Source organism: Pezoporus flaviventris, unplaced genomic scaffold (assembly GCF_033815535.1).
Source record: "Pezoporus flaviventris isolate CSIRO_AGI_PZ_B2104156 unplaced genomic scaffold, CSIRO_AGI_Pfla_v1 ptg000081l, whole genome shotgun sequence".
Lineage (NCBI taxonomy): Eukaryota > Metazoa > Chordata > Aves > Psittaciformes > Psittacidae > Pezoporus > Pezoporus flaviventris.
In genome coordinates, this window is record NW_026892629.1 from 3293639 (window position 1) to 3302398 (window position 8760).

Consider the following 8760-nt stretch of genomic DNA (forward strand, 5'->3'; position numbering starts at 1 on the left):
ATAGCTAACATGTATCAGAAAGAAAAATCTGTGCCAAGTACAGTAGGTAGCCAAGTATTCATTTGATAAATGCCACTTAATTATCCACCATTTTGAAGGAAGTCTCCAGTGTGCTTATTGTGCTCGCTAGTCTTCCTCTTCCATGAGACAATGACAGATTACATAGATCTGCATGGTAGTAACTTCTGAGTTCAGAGTATTAAGCTGTTTGCAGATGGAAACAACAGTTCACCTAACTTGCAAGCATTTCAAAATCCAGTTTCTATATTCATAAGCGAACTATACTACCTAGATGCCTTTCCTTTCATATGTCTGAACTGATTTGCTTACAAGTATCACTTCTGTAAACAGTGTTTAACATCATTTTTGCAGATCATCGTTCTTTGACACACAACAAAGACAAATAGTTTAAAATGCATCTTAGAGAGACAAGAATTAATCTCTTAATTTTCCGAAGTCAAAAAACAGGAATGCTTAAAAAAAAAAAAAAAGAAACACTACCATATCTTTTGGTCTTACTATTTTATTCATTAGTTACATTCAGGGGTATAAACAACTTTCATCTTTACAACTGCAACTTGCTATATCTCATCCTTTTTCTGCCTTCCCTTTGTTTTGGGTTTGTTTTTTTTTCCTTTCTTCAATATTCTTTTTTACCATTTGCTCGATTTTCCACTTTCCCTTCTCCCCTGCTTTCTTCCTTGGTTTTTGTCTGTTATATGTAATTTAACATCATCCTACAGAAATAAAGTCACACTTCAGGTGAAAAAAGTTAACTGTTAAATACACAGTAATTTATAGCAAGAAGTACACAACTGCCAAGTCTCAGACAGTGTATCAGCTTTACTCAGTTGACCTCCAACAGCCCTACCATGACATCCGTGTCTCCAGAACAGCATAGTTCCATGGTGCATCTCTTTTTCTGAGTCCAGTGGGCTGCCTCATACTTTATGCACCAAGACTGTCTAGCACAAGATAATGCAAAAAAGAGAAGCTACAGCAGCTAAGATATGTACACCCTGTCCAAGTAAAACTTCCTCAGGAAAGCTAGTCTGCTGCAGCAAAATGCTGCCCCAAGACATGATGCTGCCTTCACACTTTTCATAAAGGAACACAATGTACATCTCATGTACAGTGTCAATACATGCCAAATTTCACATTTGCGTAAAAGATAGTGTCTTTAAAGTATCATATCTAAAAATACAGGTAATAGGATCAAGACAATTGCCAGGCTAGAATACACTTGGCAACCCTGCCAACTTGTATGAAGAACAGCAAGCACTACAAAGGAAATGCAATTCTCAATTTATGAGTTTTTCCAGTACAGAGGAAAATAGTTTGATATCCTAATAACTCTGAGAGCTATTGATTTATCTGCAGTGTCTTGCACACTGAACCCTAACAAATCATAAGTAGATTTTCAATAATAACAAACAAAAACTGGACTTTTTTTCATTACAACCTACCTTCTTCTGTATTTCCTCTGTATTTTAATATGTGATATGCTTTTGTTAGCTTGAATTACACAAAGGAGAGTGTACACTTCAGCGCTTTTTCAGCTGCAATTTTACACCTGTAACTAAATGGATGGACAAGTAATAGCACTTTTTTTTTTTTCATTTAATACATAGCAAAATGTAAGTGATAAAATTAATACCATACAAACTCGTTCTTCAACAATAGGCAACTGGTTACAGATAAGCAGAGCCATTTACCATTTATTCAGGTTCCATTCAGATGGAGAATGTGAAAAAAAAAAATCTAATTCTATTACTGTTACCACTAACACACCAAATTTAACACAAAAAGTGAAGTTTTTTAACTGCTTCCTAATTAATCTGCTTTGAAGGTGGTTTATATTGACAAAAACTAAAAGTACTTTTGGAATTCTGCCCTTTATTGGAAAAAAGTAGCATGACTATCATGGGATAGATGTAAAAAAGCTTGTTTTGATTTCATATCCACTCTCTGAACTAAGGCTACAGATCCCAGCATAAGTTAGAGGCATCAAACTATAAACCCTTACCATGCCGAGTTGAAAAAATTAAGCTCCACTAACCAACTGCCAGAATGCGTAGGCTATTAGTGTCCAACTGTATCAATGCTTCATTGAAAATGTCTTTCCCACTTTCCAGCCAGAGTGAATTACAGAAGTATGCAGTTTCAACAGGCTCAAATTTTAGCCCTTTTTGTTGATGGGTTTAAAAACCATTGCACTGGTGTGCAATTAACTGTACTTGTGAAACAGCAAAGGAAAATAACAATGCATATAAAGCCACATTTTTTCCTCTTCCTCTGTAGTTCTTCATCTTTAAACTAGTTTCCCTGAAAAGTAACCTAAGCTATATTTTATACCTCTTGTGATTTTTAAAATCTGTTTGATTATATGTACCTAAAGCATTTTTCATTGAAGTGACAAAATCCTAATTTCTCTGATTCAATGAGAGTTTCATCATTTCGCTCAGTGGGACAGAATGAAAAGCAATGTAAAAAAAGTCTTTTGTTTCTACTTATTTTAGTTGGAGGAAAATGGTCACACTTCCAACAAAAGGAGCAACTGACTAAAATTCTAGTGGGATATAAATAATGAGCCATTTATATAAATGCACACAAGAGTAAAGCAGCAACTGTCTTCTAAGACTTTTCAGTCTTGGACTTTATACACAAAAAGGTACTTCATTGTTTCACTTTACACAAGTCTATTTTCCTGAAAATCTCTGCTACATCATTACTTCTCACTGATGGTGTTTCTCAGATGCCCAGTTTTGGTAAGGTAGCCCTGCAATTCCCTGTCTCTCTTTTTTTTTTTTAGGTACTGAAACATGGAGAATAAAAAAGAACAATAACCTTCCCCAGCGTGAAACACAGAAGAGCAGAGGAGATTACTGAACAACAACAACAACAAAAAAACGCTTCTTTCTCAGGTCTTTTGGTCATTCTTTTCAAAAAATGCCAAGTGCTCCTTTTAATATTTCTGTCACCAAAAGACCAAAGTAAGAAAACTGAGTGATACAAACATGTTCTGCTACTGCTGCAGATAAAAGGTTTCAAGTAGCTCTGTATTACAGATATCCATCTCATTTGGCTAGCTGTACAAAAAAATAAGATAAAATTGATTTTTAAGAAAAGGCACCGAGGCAAAGTCATGAAATTTAAAATTATTAATCCTGCAATAAAGTTTGGGAAAGAGAATGTAATTCCATTTATACTAAGAGACCAGTATAATCTGACTACTTCAGTACTAAGTTCAGTCATCAGGTCCACTTGAGCTGCTCCTGACAAGATTCACCCATGTGAAAAGCAATTACATATATACACCATTACTGTGGCGTGTATAAATGGTTAATGGTGGAATAGAGTAACAACTTCATGCTGCACAGTTACACTGAAGTCTCAACATGGAAGTTTAGAACAGCATTTATTCTCACAAACTTCACAAAAAGTGGACACCCAGGAGCTAATCTAACTAGTGAGTAGGATAACAGCTGTGCAAAACATCTGTTCAGTAGTTTAATTCACTGATGTTGTCAGTATTTCACCTTTCCACACAATTGATAGTCCACTTATTACCTTATTACCCAGAGATTGTGGGGGGTTTTGTGTTACTGAGTAAAGAAGAAAAGCAGAAACTTTTCCTTACAATATTTTTATTTTAAAACCAAAGTACTAACTAAAAATAAAGCACTAACTGAAGCACTGTCTGTGATTTCCTCTTATTTCTAGTCAGCTTGGAGAGCATACACAGTTCTATTTTAAAATAAGTATCAAACTTCTCTATGAAGATTTCTAATTCTTAAACTATTGGTTAGTATCTTCGAGTAACTCAAAGGCAGTAACCAGTTAGCAGCACAGAAGTAATACAAGGATTCTGATGGTGAGTATCAAGAATGGATTTCTCTAAATCCTGATAGTAATAACATGTTTGGGATGTCTTCCCACATCTATCATACTCCGCTGCATCAGAAATCTTGACGACAATGTTTCAGAGAACAGGTTCAAGTCCTCTTAAAGGTTTTTATGTAGAACTGTAGTACAAACATTACCTAATAGGATATTCTTCCTAGTCTTTTCTAGAAGTCTTTGGGTTCTTCTTGGGCCCTGTTTGCCAGCCTCATACATAGGTCTGAAACACCTTAGAGTGTCTAAACTGGCACACGATGCCTCTGATTTAATGAATTAGCCCCACTTTTACTCTCTAATATTGCACAAGAAAATTATTCACAATTTCCTCTTTGTTCCAGTATCACAAGATCAAACATGTAGACTAAAAGTAACTGATCTGCTTATAAAGCATAATGGCATCAAATCAAATGGGACGCATCATCATAAGCTAGGGTATCAAGCTCCTCTTACTTCTACTACATTCTCTACCATTATCATAGACAAGACTGACAACAATCTTCTGTTAAACAAAAAAAAAAAAAGTCATGACAGCGACCTTTAAGTTTCAGATTTTTTATACCATAACTTTGTCTGGTTTCAGCAGTTTCAGTGGGAGTTTTCACTGGTTTTCAGCATTTCAGATTTTTGGCTCTTAAAATACACTGAACAAGGCACAAGAAGTTGCAGTTTCCTCCTGCTTTTCCATACATGCACTTTACTCCTTAACCAATTTTCACTTTTCATTTTCCCCTTTTGCCCCCAGACAGGTAGGAGTCAATCAAGAATATACAATCTGTGAGATGTAGCCAAGGTAAGAATCTGCTTATGGCATAGGTAGTCTGTGTCATATAGCCAGCATTCATGGAAATTGGAGCAGAACACTCTGAAAGACTGCTTGGTTCAGGAAAAGTCCAGCAGTGCAGTTAAGGCAGTGAAAAGTTTCACTGAAGTTACTAGGACCTATTGCTATGTGCAATGAACTCGCACCATAGGAGATCATTAGGGCTGGAGGTTGGAACTACACACCTGCTTGAGCGTCAGCACACATCAGCGCTTTCTTAGAGCTTGCTTAGTCCATAGTTCATAGGATTAAATTCAGACAGCCCAACTTTTGTAATGTGATGACTGAGCTTCAATAAAAATGAAATTCTGTTACAATTCCAGCAAGGCTGTATTGGGCAAAACCATTTCTGTCTATGGAATAAAATAATTCTAATATGCTGAACTCTTGCATGGGTAGTCTTTTTTCCAACTTCCATTTGGATCATTGTTGCAATCCAACAAAGGAGCAACAAATAAAATGTGTTTCTATGCCGACAAAATATAAATTATATAGGATTTTATTTTCCAGATTACTACATAAGTACCACATACCTTTTTCCATGAGGGTGTCTTTCTGTGCTCAGGACAAAAATCTAATTATAACTCATGTTTTAAATTACTAAGAATTGTCTTATCTTCTAACAAGTATTTTGCTAAAAGTACATTTCCTGGCAACAGAAGAGGTGCATTAAAATGTTCCAAACCTGAAAGACCCTTTGGCTTAATTATCAAGTAATTTAAGTTATATTCAATGGAATAAGTTATATTCAATGGAAATATAATTTTCTGATATAAACGGGCTTTTTTCCCCCCACATCTTCTGCAAAGCAACACAGAAACAACTAAAGGAAAAAAAAAAAATGCACTATTTCTTTCTATCTGGACACTTACTTGATTTCCATCACATGGACTGGAAGTACCACCTCCTTGTAGAAGAATAACGGAACAGTTGCTAGTTGATCTAGCACCAGGGTTAACCACAAAAGGCAAAACCCTTGCTGATAGAATTTAATTGAACAACATAGTCCTTGTATCCTAAGAGCACTCTGAAGTGCAAGTCCACTACGCTGCTACAGGTTATTTTGTAGTTCATGTTACACAGAATGCTACACTAGAGGATCACTTTCGCCTGAATGGTTTTGCCTTTAAACAGGAAAACCCGTTTTATTTTTCACAACCACTGCATAAAATAGACTAGCAGCGGTTAATGACAGTTAGTCTTAAGTGTCAAGTAGATGCAGCAATTGCAGTCCCAGATCTGCAGAACAGCTGCACGCATATTGAACTGAAGCACAAGCACCGACAATGGTTATGTTAGGAAGGTATGAGAAGCATGTACCACGCACCCAAGCTGTTTGCAGTACTTTTGTTTCAAAGTCTACCTCACCAGTAAGCTGATGTCTAGCCGACCGTGGATTTATTTAGCAGCGAGTTATTTCTAAACGCAAGGGAAGAGGGCAACCCCCGTGTAGTCCCCATCTGCCTCATCCATCCAGTTAACAAGCACACCACCATTTTTTCCTCAAACAAAGGTTAAGGAAAACCCAACTTCTATGCAAAGAGGAAACCCGCGGGGCGGGAGCGGCAAGGGGGGCGAAGACCGGGGCAGCCCCTCTGCAGGGCAGGGCAGGGCTCCCGTCCGGCGGGGCAGGCGATGCCAGCGCGTAAAGTACCTCGGAGCCGAGAGCAGACAAAAGAGGGTGTGTAGCAGCCGCACGGAGCGTGGAAGCCCGCGCCGCTCGGAGGCAGAAAGTCCGTTTCTGGCAGGGCAAAGCCCACCTACCCGTGCCAGCCCGCATCCTGCCCCCAGTCGCCCTAAGCAAGGGCGTGTCTCCCCGTTCCCCGCCACCGGCAGGAACGGACACGGCCCAACCCCTCCGCTGCCGGCCGGCTGCGGGCGGGCTGAAGTTTTGAGGCGACGGGCGGACCTCTCCACACACACCCCCCGCCCCGCCGCTTACCTCTGGGGAGGCGCGAGGTATCGGCAGCCCTCCGCGCCCGGCGGGGCTGCGCGGCACCCGTACCACAAGGGGCTTCTCCGGTGAGGCGGCGGCTGGCTCACGGAGTGACAGGGCGGCGGCTCCCCTCGCCTTTCCCCGGTACCGTCCTCGGCGAAACGCGGGCGGGGGTAGGCATGGTGAACAGGCAGGCAAAGGGGCCGGGGCGGTCACTGCCGGCCGGAGGAGGACGCCCGCCGACCGGGGACTGCGCGCCCCCCCGCCGCCTCTGCACGGCCAGCCGGAGGCGGCCTCCCCCTGCTCGCCCTGCGGCGACGGGCGGGTGCCATAGCAGCGGGCTCCGCGGGCCGCCGGGAGCTGCGGAGGGGGAAACGGCAGTCAGACAGCTGTGGGCGGGCGGCTTCTCCGCGGAGCAAAACTTTCCCGGCTCCTCAGGTCGGTGCCCGGCCGCCGCCCCGAGGGAGGGCAGCGTGAGCCCTGTCCTCACGGCCGCCCCACGGGCCAGGGCCAGCCGCGCCCCTCAGTACCGCCAGAGGCAAAGTTTCACTCCGAGACCTCCGGGCTGCGGCCCCGGCGCCATAGGCACGACGCCCCCATTTCCAGCCACGGCCGGGAGGAGGGTGACGGGCGCCAGCAGAAGCGGCCCCCTCGCCCGCGGAGGCTGCAGCCGGAGCTCTGAGGGGCTAAGCGGGCAGTAGGCAGATCTACTGGAACTAGGGACGAGGAGCCCCGCAGTGGGACATGACGGGACGGCGGCCAGGGAAAGGGACAGGCGGAGCCGCGGGGTGGGAGCGTGGCTCCTTCTCTACCTCCCGGGGAAGTTTCCCTTCTCCCCAGGGAAGAAGCGCGGCGAACAGGCGAGACCAAGCGGCTGGGAAACCTCCCCTGCGGACCCTCCCTCCACCGCTCTGCGAGCAATCCCGCCGGAGTGGCGAATTTGTAGGGCGCCAGGTCCCGCCCCGGCGGGATGAGGGGCCGCGAGGGAGGAGTCGCCGGCAAGGGCGGAGGGAGGAGTGCGGGCTTGGAGGGGGCGCGGCGGGGGCGCTGGGGTGCACCCTTCTCTGCCTTCCCTTTTTCTCCCTTATGTGGAGCCGGACGGGAGCCATGGGAGCTCAGGGTGATTCACCGAGATGGGGGGGGGGGGTTCACCTCAGACGCAACTGCACTTTTATGATTCAGTTCTTCTCTTTTTTTTTCCTTTTTTGCTTAATTTTTGTTGTCGGTTTGGGGGTTTTTGTGATCGCCCGCCCACTCGTCCTGTCCAGCTAGGGAGCTGAACTACCTGCTGCTAGCATCTTCATCAGATGGGGTTGGAAGCGGTAGAGACTCCGGTCTGCATGGGAACTCCACATTTGTAAGTAGAACATACCTTTTTTGTTTTGGGAAAAAAAAAAAAAACAACACTTTGCACTTGCTTTTAGTTGGGAGGTTTTATTTAATTTTCAAAAATTGGTTGGACTTAAGCATTGCTATTGCCTTTTGTGTGACTTACCAAAATTCTACCTAATGCATCTCCCCAGAAGAGATAAAAATGCTGAACTTGGCATAAGCATGTATAAATTTACCTCGGGTAATGCTCTCCTCAAGATAGGTAGTGGCTTAGTAGCTTCCATCCACCCTGCAGTAGGACTTTAAATCCTAAGTGTGTACTGTGGTTGTACAGTGTGTTGTCAGTTCTCAGTGTACATTTTGTAATGATTATACTCCTGCCTCATGGCTGCAATGGCTTCCACATTAAATATACCTTCTGTTACCACCTTATTCTAGCAAGGAGACACCCATGTCAGAAACTCTGGACTAGCAAAGAGAAGAGTAACATTCCTCAGAAGTTTGAAACATTTCCAGCTGTTCGGCATGTTTTGATTCAAGGAACGAAGAATCACTTTCAAGTGTCAGATTTCTCTCTGTTCATTCAGGTATTACTGGATCTGTAATTTGGTTTGTGCATAATGTAGCATGTATTTGATGTCAGCTAGAGCAGGTCTTCAGGCATATGTGTACTTCAGAGATGTCAAACTCCCTAAGGCCCAGCTGTGCATCACAGAGGGAAGGAATAAAAGGATTATATATGCCCACCAAATCCCTTTTAGATGCAGTG

The 8760-nt window shown here is 43.2% G+C and overlaps 1 protein-coding gene and 1 long non-coding RNA gene across 5 annotated transcripts in view; one reads left to right on the top strand and one right to left on the bottom strand.

The window, feature by feature from the left end:
* TMEM200A (transmembrane protein 200A) overlaps positions 1-6861 on the bottom strand; it is a 53818-nt gene extending 46957 nt beyond the window's left edge. For 2 of the 4 annotated variants that reach the window (XM_061474888.1, XM_061474889.1), the window contains exon 1: positions 6666-6861. The gene's annotated coding sequence lies outside the window, so the exon portion shown is untranslated. Of the gene's footprint in view, positions 1-629; positions 966-6377; positions 6605-6665 lie in introns of those variants that run through there. The other 2 variants (XR_009747112.1, XM_061474890.1) reach the window with 2 other exon arrangements.
* Positions 6862-7893: 1032 nt separating this feature from the next.
* Positions 7894-8557, top strand: LOC133280310 (uncharacterized). The gene is made up of 2 exons (XR_009747117.1): positions 7894-8016; positions 8430-8557. It is a non-coding gene; the product is annotated as an uncharacterized LOC133280310 (long non-coding RNA).
* Positions 8558-8760: the final 203 nt, after the last annotated feature.